Here is a 13,757-nt window from a genome sequence, read left to right on the forward strand (position 1 = left end):
TTTACACATAATCATGTATCATGTGACAATTGGTTCAGAGGATCACTATTTTGGCGAGAACAGGCGATTCGAGAGTGCCCGCAGTGCGAAACGGCCATGAAGCCCACTACATCAGGACATCGGGCTCCCCTTTTATTATTTAGTTTTTAATTAATTTTTTCTTCCCTTCGGAGATCATATCGAAGATGCAGATAAAAACTATTTACAACAGACCAACAAGGAAAAGTCCGCATCTCCCGGAACTCCGGGGCCAAACTTGCCCAGGGAACCCAGGGCAACCCCTCCCACCAGGCACCGACCCGCCCCCGGGGAGTATAACTGTGGATTGGGGAATAGAAACGAGCAAGTCTGGTCCGTTTGTTCTCGCTCCTAGCTAAAAAATCATTAATTTAACTATGAAGAGAATAAGCGAGATTATTTGTTTTACGTAATTATTTCCAAAATATTGACTACTAATATTGTTACAATTCATCTGATTTTATTTTTACTTCGTCACAGCCACGGTCACGACGAATAGAGACAATTTTTTACTCTTTTAACGGGGTTTCCACTCCAGTGGTAAACATCCGTGATCGCAAAATATGATTTTTCTCATATTATAAAATCATTAAAATCATTGTTGAGTAGCGATGATTTATTGGCTTGTTTTGTTTGTTCTACCAATTAATAGCAGATTAGTTACATACAGTTTAAAATCGCTTGATGAACGCTGAAAAACTTTTTATGCCCTCACTTTATCGTTTCCTTCAAGGCTTTTAAATGGACAACATACCGGCTTGAAAATTGCACATACTTAATATCACAATTAATGAAAAACTAAAAGAAAAAACATCCTGGAAAAATTTCCGGTTAATAAAACTTTTGGGGGATGTTTCTTGAAAGTAAATCACAAACTGCCTCTTAAATTTCCCTGGTTTAGAGGCTTACATCAAAGTGCAGCGGCGGGTAACATACCAAAGTTTCCCAATAGGACGATATTTTTTGTCTGGGAGAAAAGTCTCTTCTTAAAAATGAGTAAATCTCTTCTTCCAATCCCACTCGCTTAACTCGACTATATTTTCTTCTAGCAATTTTTATAATTGAAGGTATTTTGGGTGAAACTTGTTTATTTTTTGCTTTGAAAAATTGTCAGAATAATAATTACAATTAATTATTCTTTTTATGCAAGTCTTGGTTGAGATGAAAAAGTTAGTGTCACGATCGGGATTTGAACCCACGACCTTCGACTAAATACTCTGCTCTAACCACTTGAGCTGTCGTGACTTCGATCCACCCGGACACCAACTCCCTTCTCAAACTACAACCTTTCGGATTGATCCTCTTTTGCCATTTTTGAAGCCGAAGGTTGTGGGTTCGAATCCCGCTCCTGACGTTAACTTTTTCATCTCAACCAAGACCTTTCATAAAAGGAATAATTAATTGAAATAAGTAATTGGGCCAATTAGACCACTAAACATAAATGGATTAATAATTACAATTTTGCCTTGTAAAGGCTTGTATGAATTTGTATTTAGTTTGTTTTCACAGTAGGCTAAGCATGTAATGTTTTGCAGTACGAAACCCGTTACGTACGCAATCATTAATGGTGTGTTATTTATTTACCTTTTTTTTTTTTTTTTAAATTGTCATTGATTAAAAAATAACTTTCGACGAAATCGTTGAGCCGTGTGTCTCATGTAATACAGACTGATAACGATGGTAAACTGTTCAAGCTTATAGACAAGGCTGGCAAGGAAATATTCGAGGCGTTAATTTTCTCAAATTGGGGCATTAACATACTTGAGGTCTGGGGAATTGAACTATAACTAAACATTTGAACTTCCCGGATGAATTTAATCGATATAGCCCAAAAACCCTTTTATCAAGGGAAAGCTCTCAAACCCATAGGACACTTAAGACTGTTAAAAATAATAATAATAATAATTCCCCACCTGTTGTAACAAAAGATTAAGGCTTAACGTAAGCTTTGTGGACTTGGTGTTCGATCAGAATCGATCATAATCGGTCAGCCTGTCTTCTCCGCGGTGTAAGGCGCGTTTCGGCTTAACACCAAAGTTTGAGCGACTCTTGGGACCGTGGATCAGTTTTGATCGAACTACTCAAAGCGGCTAATCCACAATTAACGATGCAGTTTTAAACATCAAACTTATTTTAAACAAAAATATCTAAATTATTCAGCTCTAAGGAACGAGTTTTTCTCCCCCTCAGGTCAAAATTTCGTTCTGCGTTTAGGAAAATTGCCGGCAATAAGCCCCTCCCCTGGGATGCGATTGACATTCAAAGGGAGTTGGACAGGGGAAGCCCTCCAGGTAAAGGGTCCGGACCACAACAACCGGATTGCCACGTTCAATATACCACCTTGGAGATCCCCGCCCCTGGGCAATTTAAACCAACGCGAACGCCCGTGTTTCCTAAGCGAAAGGCATTATTGCATATTCCGATGGGCCTGGTCGGGTCAGGAGATACGCCTTCCTCTCCGATATTCAATTCACAATTTTTATTATAATGCCACCACTTCTCTTAATTTTTTCACGCATATTTTTCGACAGAAATTAGCACACTTCTTGCTTCTAACTAAAACAAAGCGTGAGTAAATAATCGTTATTGGGTTGAAGACTATCTTCAATTAGACAGATCATTAAATTAAGTACAGCATGATTAATTAGCCAGCTAGAAATATGTGTATGAAAATGAAACCGTCCAAAAGAACTTTATTTAAAATATTTATTTAGAAATCGTGACATGCGGTCTGGTGTGATGTAGGTTTCAGAAAAACATCTTCTTTATCGTGCCACGTTTCAATCTGTATTGAGATCATCTTCAGGGCCTGGGATTTTTAAACATTGTTTACATATAACAATTACATTTTGGATGTGGAAAAATGAATTTATACAATGCAAAATATATTTTTTTTCTTTTTTATATTTGTATAAAAAAGAATTCTTCACTTCAATAAACACTTCAAAGTGAGTAGAAATACTTTGATTGAATATATAAAAAATATATTTTGCATTGTATAAATTCATTTTTCCACATCCAAAATGTAATTGTTATATGTAAACAATGTTTGTAAATCCCAGGCCCTGAAGATGATCTCAATGAAGATCGAAACGTTGGCACGATAAAGAAAATGTTTTTCTGAAACCTACATCACACCAGACCACGTCTCATAATTTCTAAATAAATATCGATTAACGGTCACTAATCACCAAAAATTTATTTAAAATATTTCCATTCTTAAATTGATTATTGTATTCTTATTATGAAGATGAGTCTTTTTTAAATTTCATAGGTCTAATTGTAAGTCACGAAGTCGCAACTAGCTAAGTATACAGGGTTTATAATAAATTGAAATTAATTTATATAAAAATGATCTCTTGGACTTTAAAGTTTTTTATATCCTAAGCTGACTATAATAATAGATTCGTGATGAAGAAATAATCAATAATAACCATTTTTTAAAATTCTTTTATATTTTATAATGTGTTAATTTCTGTCGGAAATAATAGGAATATGAAAACGCGAGAGGATGAAGAAGGATGTAGAGAGAAAGAAAGGGTGAAAGAAAGAAAGACAGAAAATGAACGATTTGTCTGATTTATTTATTGATGAACATTTTGTTCTGTTAGAGAAGTATGTTTGTTTTTTTTGGGTGCGTGTCGTGTCTGCATCTGTGTGAGTGAGAAAGTGTGAGAGTAGTTTACCAAAATAGTAAACGTTGAAAATACAGGTATCTCTCTTTCTCTCTGTATGACTGTTTGTCCCTGTTTTACTGTCCGTCTCACTCTCTCCCCCTCCCCCTCACTCTTTCTCTCACCAAGTCATTGGGTGTAAGAATGATTAAAGTTGACCAAATCACTGCGACTATAAATAAAAACAATAATCAGTTTCTCTGTTTGTGGGTTCATCTCTCTCTCTCTCTCTCTCTCTCCCTCTCTCTCTCTCTCTCTCTCTCTCTCTCTCTCTCTCTCTCTCTCTCTTTCTTTCTTTCTTTCTTTCTTTCTTTCTTTCTTTCTTTCTTTCCTTCTCTCTCACCTAGTCATTGGAGAGAATGATTAAAGTTGACCAAATCACTGCGACTTAAATAAAACAATATAACCATGCCTCCCTTTCTCTCTTTCTCGCTCATTCTATCTATCTATATATCTATTTATCTATCCATCTACATATCTACATGTCGCGCGCGCGTGCCCACACACATACTATTTTTTAACTATAACCACTATTATTATTTATATTAAATTAATTAATTATTGATATTAAAACACGTTGAAGAAGGATTTCTGATAAAGATGAAGAGCCATGAAACTGCGTTCTGACCACTGACCAGCCTAGTTTCCTGAGTACATTTTTAGGGCAAACTTTCTGTCCTATTCTCTTTCTCTCTAATATTAATCACGTTATGTATTAATATGTTAATATGTCACGTTAACATTTGTTATTTTTGTTTAATATTCTCGTAATTTTCTCTTCTGGCCTGCCTTACTGGTATACATTGTGCCATGATTTCTATTTTTATTTTTTTTTTACTTTTAACTTCATAGAAGGAACTTCCTTTATTTATTTCATGTAAATTATTCTTAGGGGACACCAGTCCCAGAATAAAGTTATTTTTCTTCTTCTTCTTCTTCTAATATGTAACATTATGTATATACGCATATTATGCTGATGTCCTTAATGGAGCATGTTCTCAGACATGACAAAATTTTCTTTTTTTCTCACACACCACAAACATTTAATCGCAAATTTACATATAATACGCAAACAAATACGTTGGACAGACAGGACGAAAAATAAAATAATATGTATAAAGAACATATAAGATTGAGTAGGGAAAATTAAGGCAAATCAGATTCCGCGGCTCACCTCACAGAAAACCATCACGAACCTTGATCAATACGGACGAGCATGAAACTACTGCACGTCGTAGAAAAAGACAAAAAAAAAGAACATATCGAAAACTTGAAAATTTACCAACATTACAAATTTAACATAAAAAAAGCCCTTTACCAATTTAAAAGATACCAAACCAGTTTAATAGAAAAAGGACTGACTGTTACAATCGAAATAACCCAGATTTAATCGACCAAGGACAGCGACCAACAAAGATAATACCGACTCTCGGACCCCCCCTTCACGCCCTTATAAAAGAGTCTTGACTTCTAGACACACACAGACACTCTGAAACTGGCGATGTGCCGCAAGACTGAGTAATCCAGCGAAGATAGGCCGACCAAAATGATAAGGTTAAATTCAGTTTTTTTTGTATTGATCAAATCATAGTTTAACCTGAATAGGAGTCGTGACATGGTTCTTTCTGTTTATGTGATAAAAAATAATGTATTGTAATAAAAAAAAATTGAAATCGGGCCTTAAGTAGTACCCTCCTTAAGTAGTAAATATTTACAACAACCAACAAATAGTAAAAATATCTTTGAATAGTAATAACATGCAAAGCTGTAAATTTGTCATGGCCATTTAAATATCTACAAAGTTACTTGTTGTTTTGTTCAAGTATATAATTCAGTATGGTGTGTGTAAAATGCGACAGACGGCAATCACACCATTTATAACTTTATAACACCGCACAGCACAAACATATATACATCTAAATTAGATGTTTTATAGCTCAAATTTCATAAATCACAACTACCATGTTACTGTAAGTTTTGTATTTTCAGCTGGTAGTTAATCAGATAAACTATCAGCGTTGTAATTCAACCATGGGAACTTTTGTTAATACCTCTTCTCTGTTTTCTGTATTGTTTAAGTGGTATAATAGCTGCTTTAATATTAGCTCGGATTGCCTGTTGCAACCCAGTACAGTTCCCATATTTTTTTTTAAATTGGCAACGAAAATCGACTTATTTCATGTTGGTTTACAAACAGTATTTTACATCAATCGTATGCAATCATAAATCATTGAAAGTTCATAAATCAAGGTTAGATCGTGTTGAAAATCAATATAGCGTGTATAATCGAATGCAAATTTATTGACTTTTCTTTGTGTTCATGCCATGCATATAACCCAATTTTCTCAAAAACCAATAACTATGTCAATTAGCTTTGTGCCTTTAATTATTTTTAAAATGTATCTTTTTCACTGCCTTGCTGAAAATATCTATTTATTTAGAATAAATCGGCATCAGAGACTTTTAGAGTGAAAGGCCGCTTGAATTATTTTAAAAAACTGATAAATAAGATAATAGATTGTTTTTTTACGCTGTTGTACCAAGCGGAAACCCGGTTGTGAGCAACCATAAAAGATTCTTTTGACACCGTTCCCTGCAATCCAACCCGTTTCCGGATTAACAAAGCAGCCCGATTCGTACCCAGTTTGGTGCCGTTCTGTGAATTTTTAAGCCGCGGAATGAAAAGCGCTCGACGCCCTTTGCAACGAGCGGATTAACAATCTTGGCGAACAGGCCGGATTGTTTGGATTAGATTAAAGTGTCTTTTATCTGATATGTCGTCATTGGACAATCTTTTATAATCCCGGGATGCTTATTTTAAAAGTTTTGTTTTTCTTCTTGAAGTTTGGATTAAGTTGAAGATGGAAAAGTTTCAATAAAGTATTAGCGAGGATTAATATTTCCCAACCAAGTATGAAATTCCGATCCATCAATTAAATCATACAAATCTTTTTTTCAAGAGTTCATTCTCCTCCATACACCGATGGATGATAAATTTGTCATTACATAACAGCCCTAAAAGTTTTTTTCTATTTCTACAATGGGTATTAAATCGATAGTTTAAAAAATGCTGGGCAAATGAAATGTCAGAAAGGATACAATTACTGCAGAAGGATGGTTTTATAAAATAATTTTCCCCTTTGTTGTCACGCCTTATTTTCCATCTAGCAAACCCGACAGAATAAAGCATAATTGACTTACCATTTTCTTTATTTTCTTATAAATGATAATATTTTAACAATTATTTTTACTCCACATCGTTACTGCAATTTAGCGTGTATATTTTTTTTAAAGCCTGTTCGGAACAGCAGAGGTCGTATAAACCCTCAGGGTGCCGGTGTTTTTGAAAAAAAGCCCATTTGTAAGTATGTCGGATTCGAATGCAGGGCCGCTGGATTCGAACCCGGGACCTATACCTTACTGTAAATGAGCGCTGTGCCAATGCCTAAACCGTTGCGGCCACCGACGCCCCAGCTTGTACGTTTCTTCTTGATAAAATGGTTTTGTTTGGCAATTCGAGGACGACAAATTAATTATACACTATTTATTCGAAAACTTTACCTTAATTAGACTAGAATTGTTAAAAATGTACGATTTAATATTTTCCTAATGTTACAAACTTTACGATTGAAAATTTCGTCGTTCCTTAATCTTCATCACAGTTTTATGAATCCAACTGCACGTAGGTTTTCTGTAAAGCAGCATTCGTAAAATATTTTTCTGTTTACTTCTCCTCAAGTTACACTTGGCGAAAGATTGGTTTTCCTTTTTTTTCACGTTATCTTTCAATTGTAATCGTCGAAATGATTGTTTTGTGTAAAATGAGCTTATTTCCTGCTTTTTGACAATTTTTATAAACTTATAGGTTAATAAACTGCCAAGCCACGAAGGATTTATAAATTCATATTATTTTTCTGCGATAAATCTTTACTCAAAACGTTATTTATTTTAATACCATTTATTTCGATTTCTAAATTAGGGAAATATCTAATCTAAATCTCAAATAAAAAAAGATTTTGCCTCTCGTCTCAAAAAAAGGTGAGGACATCAACAAACCGATCTAAGCTGAGGGGGAAATCAGAGCTCTACATCCTAGAATTGAAAGAGCCTGAAATGTAAACAGGCTGAACAATGAAAAGGATGCGAATTTGAGGAAAACTTTCTCCAAAGGTTATCCTAGTTTCATGTAAAACTATACTAAACTATACTAAAACTATACATTGCCTAGCCTTGTCGAAAAAGGGGTAACTGTAATAAATTCGTTGCAGTACGGTGGCAGGACAAAAAGCCAATAACTTTCACTAGTTGCCGAGACCAATAGAGCTGAACCTAGAAAAAGATGGTGTATAAAACAAAAACTGAAAAATTCATTTAATGATGATCATGGATGATACATTTTTGATTAGAAAATTGGGATCACCAAGGATTCGATCAATCTCTACAAAAATAAACCTTTAGAAACACATGAAGCAAATTTTCAAAGGACAGAGGCGATTCCCGTCGCTTCTAAGAAAAGAGAATATTGCTTTTCTAACCAAGAGGTATAAAAAGTCACAGATAATAAGGGTAGGATTCGATCGAAAGCAAACATGCAAATTAGGTAATCTAATCCAGTCTTTTTTAAATTTGAATATATAATTGCTACCCATTATTACTTATTGACTTATCTCTTGCGTTATTTATCAATGGATCAGCCATTCGGCCTAGCTAGAACAGACTTGATTAGGCACAGCTTTTCAGTTTGAAGAGACGATTCGAAAAGCTTCAGGACTAAACCCAAAAATATGACTAGGACAGAACATACAAATATTGTATTTTTTAGAGTTCTTCGCTTTAATGATATGTGTATGTTTTTGTATCGAAATTAAACGTTATTATAAAATAATGCTTCTACTTGGTAAAACATTATAATCAAACGTTCCTTTTTTTTTATTAAATTAAAATTTTTAAACTATAAGTAAAACTGAAATCAACATTGAGAAATAATGAAGCTTAAGATTAATAAATTAATAATGCAGACGTGCCAAGAATTTCTGATGGAATGGCACAATCGTCTTGTTACAACATTGGACTATTACTTGAGTTGACGTGTCAATTTGTCGAAACAAATTGGTCAGTGTCGAAAATCGAACTGTGCCTCTTATTTAGTGATTGTTTGTTTAAGTTGTTTGAGGAATCGGCTTGCGCGCCGATGAATAAAATCGTAAATAGCATTTGTTGTGTCTGTGCGGTTTTGTAGTAAATATCCATTAAGCAACAGCTGGTCTCTATTGCTGCTCCTCGCCCTTTGGTCCTTCCACCGTCCTAAAAATAGAGTTTATTTTCGTTGAATAACACGCGCTTAAAAATCTGACTTGGGAATCGACATAAAACGGATCCCGTACAAGGGCGTCTCTGTTTGTTAGTTTCAAAGGGTGCTATATTTATCCAATATCTTTTGATACGCGATCGATGGTCGTTATTGAAAATGGTATTCGGAGTCAGGAATCTCGTCCTGGCTTGTTTTTTCGTCCGGTTATCACCGCTTTTCGATAATTAGATCGAAAAGGGAGGAACGGAGACTGACATGACGGTAAAAAGAGAGTTAAAAGCGAAAAGGGGAACGGAGGACGAGAAAGGAAACGTTTTGTCACGGCAGAACCCCTCCCCCACCCACTGGGTTCAGAGACCGGGTAAATTGAAAACTTTTATTTTACCTTAGCATTATGAAACTATAAATTAGGACGGATGTAAGTAAGGTAAAACATATAACAACACACCATCCGAATATATTATGGAGTGATTGATGGCTTACGTAGGAAGAGGAGAAGAGTGTGAGAGGTTGTGACCCTTGACACTTTTATTACAGAATAGGACACACATGTCCTTTCTTTCCGCTAACATAGCAGTTTTGAAAGTAGAGCAAAAGATAGAGAAAGTGCGAGTGAATGATCGCGGAGAGAAAGAGAGAGAAAACGAAGAAATAATGATGTTTAGATGATTATTTTCATATGATGATAACATAGTGAGAGAGATAAACAATTATTCATAGATCCTAGATCTATCGATAGATTGATTTGTACATAGATGGGAGATAGAGAGAGAGAGAAAAGAGAGAGAGAGAGAGAGAGAGAGAGAGAGAGAGAGAGAGAGAGAGAGAGAGAGAGAGAGAATATAGACAGAGATATTGAAAGATTGTCATTTAGTGAATGAGGGAGTGTTTTAATGAGTGATTGAGAGATTCAGTTAGTGAGAGAAAGAGATTGAAGTTTTAAGAAAGTAACAAGGGAATGAATGAGAGTGAAAGAATGAAAGAGAGGGTGAGTGGTTTAGGCGTCCATCTTTTCGTAACTTCCATTATATTGAGGTGCCTTTTACAAGCAATAGCAGTAAGTCGATAGCTGCAGATTTGGTTCAGTGTATTCGCATGTTTATTCAGCCCACAATTTTTTGTTAATGGGTCACACAGGCAGTAGACTCTCATTATGATCTTTATAGAACGGTCATTATTTCAAGGGTTAATTTAATAGGCCAGCACGTCAAGAGGTCAAATCCTGTCACTTAGTATTTGAAGCACATGTTTGCTTCTACCTTGAAGAGGGTAATAAAACTGGTTGTCCTCTCTCTTAACAGGAAGTGTTCTTCAAATATTGCAGTTTTCCAGTCCTTGCAAACGCGTCAAATTAAAAATGAAGAAATTAAAACAGTACTAATTTTTGCGGTTACGAATTAGGACCATTTAGTCGGGTGAATAACTTGTTTCTGCTGTCCTCGATTCCTGAAATTACGTGTGTTACGAGGTCTCGTAGGCGAGAAGCTTACGAAATGCTGTGAAAATTCGTGCCACATACCAGGCAGTTGAATAGGTACTACAACTTCCAAATTCAACCGGCAGACATGACAACGTTTGCGAATTTTAAGCTTAGGATAATTTTAATATGTGTTAGTTTTATTTTTGATTGTTAAAATCAACAAAAGTCTATTGGGTTCACTGTTTATCCGATTTGTATGCGCGGCGTTAAGATTGTTTAAATTATTATGCGGCTTATGACGCATTTCCTTTCCGATGACACCATGTCCTCGGCTTCCTTTTTGATATTGAGATTCTAAACTATTCTTAAATTATTATTTTATATACTTAATAGCTTGATACATACGAATAGGTTTTTCAGATTTCCTCTTCGGGTCTGAGTGATGTAGTTTAGCCGTTTCCTATCATTTTGAGCTTCTATTCTCGCTGAATCTTTAGAGATTTTTTGTTTAAACAGGTGTTTTTTAATACATTTGTGGTGATATGTGGAATGATTGTGTGGGTTGTTAAAGCCGAAACAACGAGATTAGGCGGACCAAAATGCTTGTTAGCTGATCGAACAACATTTTCTTATATATTTGATTATTTACAAAAATGAAACCAGGCTTCTGAGTACGCCATAGGCGTAGCCGATGAAAAATCAATTCCAGCGTGTTATTTCCATCAGTGACTGTTACTAATAAGATTTAGCCGCAGAAGACAGGCATTTGGCTTGTCTTCCTTCTAAATTCAATTAAAATGCCTTTTGTCACCGTTAAGGTGGAATTAAAAGAAAACATGTCGTATAAAGAAATCCAATCTTTACAAGACTACAAGTACAAAAAAGGAAAAATTCCATGAATTTCAAAAGGTTAGAGTTTATTTCAGAACTTGAATGGTTAACGTATGCAAAATTCAAATCAATAAGCGATAAGAATAGGGATAAGCGTAAGGCTGTGGTAGATAAAATGGCGAGTTAGGGTGTAAAATTCTTCTATAAAGGAACAAGCTGTTTAAATTATTGAAATTTGTTAACTTATAGAATATGTATTAGATAATCGAACTTTCGTAACCGGCCCGGACTTGAGGGATGATTACTTTTACATTGATTGATCAGAACCCTTTCAATAATTTTGAGTTTCACACTCGGCTCCACGTGATCGCCCAGGTGCTCCGACCTTTTTCCACCCTCTTTACGTCGAGCACTCCCCTTCCGAAGTCCAATTTAGATCCCTCGACTCTTCAAGAGCAGCCCCTATAATTAACCCTATAGAGTGGGGCTGACGAGCTGGGGGAGTTTATAAATGTTAACACGATGTTTAAAACAGAATCTTTTGACTTCTTTCGGGAGGAAAAACAGAACAATGAATTTTTATGGCTAATCGATAATTGTAATTGCCCATAAAGCTTACGACCTCGGCTGTCGCGTGAGTTACCACCCTTGGCTTTAGTATGCCACGAGACGCCTTCTACTTTTCTCCGTTTTTACAAATAATACAGAACTTATCATTCTTATTAATCAAATGATAAAAACCTTCCGGCTTTTCTTGGTTTTGGCCCTTTTTTTTTAGAAAACCCAAAGTGTAAACGTAATCGATATTATTCCAACCGAAAAGCACGGAATGATATTCGTTTTCAAAGCTAAGCAAGCATAAGCAATTTGTAACTCCACGGAAAATACTTCTGAAAGTTTTTCACTTTCAGACTATTTAAAAAAGCCAATACAGAAGGGAAAGTTAGTTATCAGAACTCTATTTATTTTTTGCTCGCCTACAAATGCAAGTGGAATCAGAATAGATAAAAATAAACTGACGGTTTGCAAGCAGTTTTTAGGATCTCTGTTAATAGAACTTCATTGTACAATGATCGTTTATCCGTTTGATGAAAAAGTGGATTTATAAACAATTCGTTCTCGACCATTCTTATTATGATTTATTATGAATGGTTTAGTCAGAAAAGATTCTATTGGGCCCTCATTGGGTGGACGTGGACAATGCAAAAAAAAGTGTCCATGAATTTGGTTAAATTTATTTTTCGTGATTGGTGGATCTGCAGCACGGCAGATGCATTTTTGGTCTGGCTATCTTCATAATGTTGGTCTGTCCGACAGGCTTCTTCAATATTTCTGAGAATCAAATCTGTGTAATTTAGATTGTTGCTGACGGTCCTTTTTGATATAGAGATATAGAGTTTTTAATGTTTGTTAATGAATATTTTTAGTGTTAAATGTCTTAAGTTAGAAAATCAACAAAGAGATACCAATTTCCACTCGAGTCAAATTCCTGGGACTATATCTCGACAGCAGACTGATGTGGAATCCCCACACAAGACTTAAAAAGACTTGGATTACTAAGAAGACTTCTAAGACCGAAATCGACTTTGACAATTAAGACAAAGCTCACACTGTACAAGACTTTACTAAGACCAATATGGACATACGGAGGGGAACTGTGGGGTACTGCCAAGCCTTACAATATCCAGCACATCCAGTTCTTTCAATTGAAAGTCCTTAGACAAATTGTCAAGACACCTTATTATATCACTTACCCCACACAGACCTCAGCATTCCTTTTGTTAAAGAACTAATCCGGTCCAGATTCCAAACCTTCCACACCAACCTATCGAACCATCCTAACCATATTCGAGCCCTCCACTCATTGTCATACTGACAACCCACCACGTCTCCTCAACTGACGGTGGCCTCGGGACCTCCTTAACCCCTAATCGTACACACTGAGTGCCAGAAACGGCATGTGTTCTACCGGTGCTAGCATTAGTGCTAGTGTTGTGTTGTGTGATATTACATTTGTACATATTTGTATAGTATACTATCATGTATAGGTAACAGATAAATGTAAAAAAAATGCTGGTAAATTTCCAAATTTTCTATTATGTTCATATTTTTGTGCTTTTTCTACGTCGTGAAGTAGTTTCATTTTTATCTGTATTGTGCAGCGTTCATGATGATTTTCCGTGAGGTAATTTGATTTCCCTTAATTAGCCCTAATAGATCAAATATGTTTTATGAATCTTTCTTTTGTATTGCATCCTGTCTGTCCAACGTATTTATCCCCGCATCCTGCCTTATTTTGCGAGTAAATATTTGTGTGTTAAAAAATTATTATATCTGGGAACTTGCTCGCTTAAGGACATCCATATAATATAATGCATATCATACATTAGATATAGATGGGTATAGATAGAGTGTGTGAGAGAAAGAGAGAGTGAGTGAGAGAGAGAGTGAGTGAATTACGAACAGAACGAGGAGATGATAATATGAAGAAAAGTGGCAGAGA

General features: G+C 35.4%; 1 protein-coding gene across 1 annotated transcript in view; it reads left to right on the top strand.

Moving 5' to 3' along the window:
• The window catches only part of LOC106669345 (disintegrin and metalloproteinase domain-containing protein 28), a 219,276-nt gene that overhangs the window by 47,724 nt on the left and 157,795 nt on the right, over positions 1 to 13,757 (top strand). The gene's annotated exons all lie outside the window — the stretch shown is intronic.

This window comes from Cimex lectularius, unplaced genomic scaffold (assembly GCF_000648675.2).
Source record: "Cimex lectularius strain Harlan isolate CLEC.00 unplaced genomic scaffold, Clec_2.1 scaffold147, whole genome shotgun sequence".
NCBI lineage: Eukaryota > Metazoa > Arthropoda > Insecta > Hemiptera > Cimicidae > Cimex > Cimex lectularius.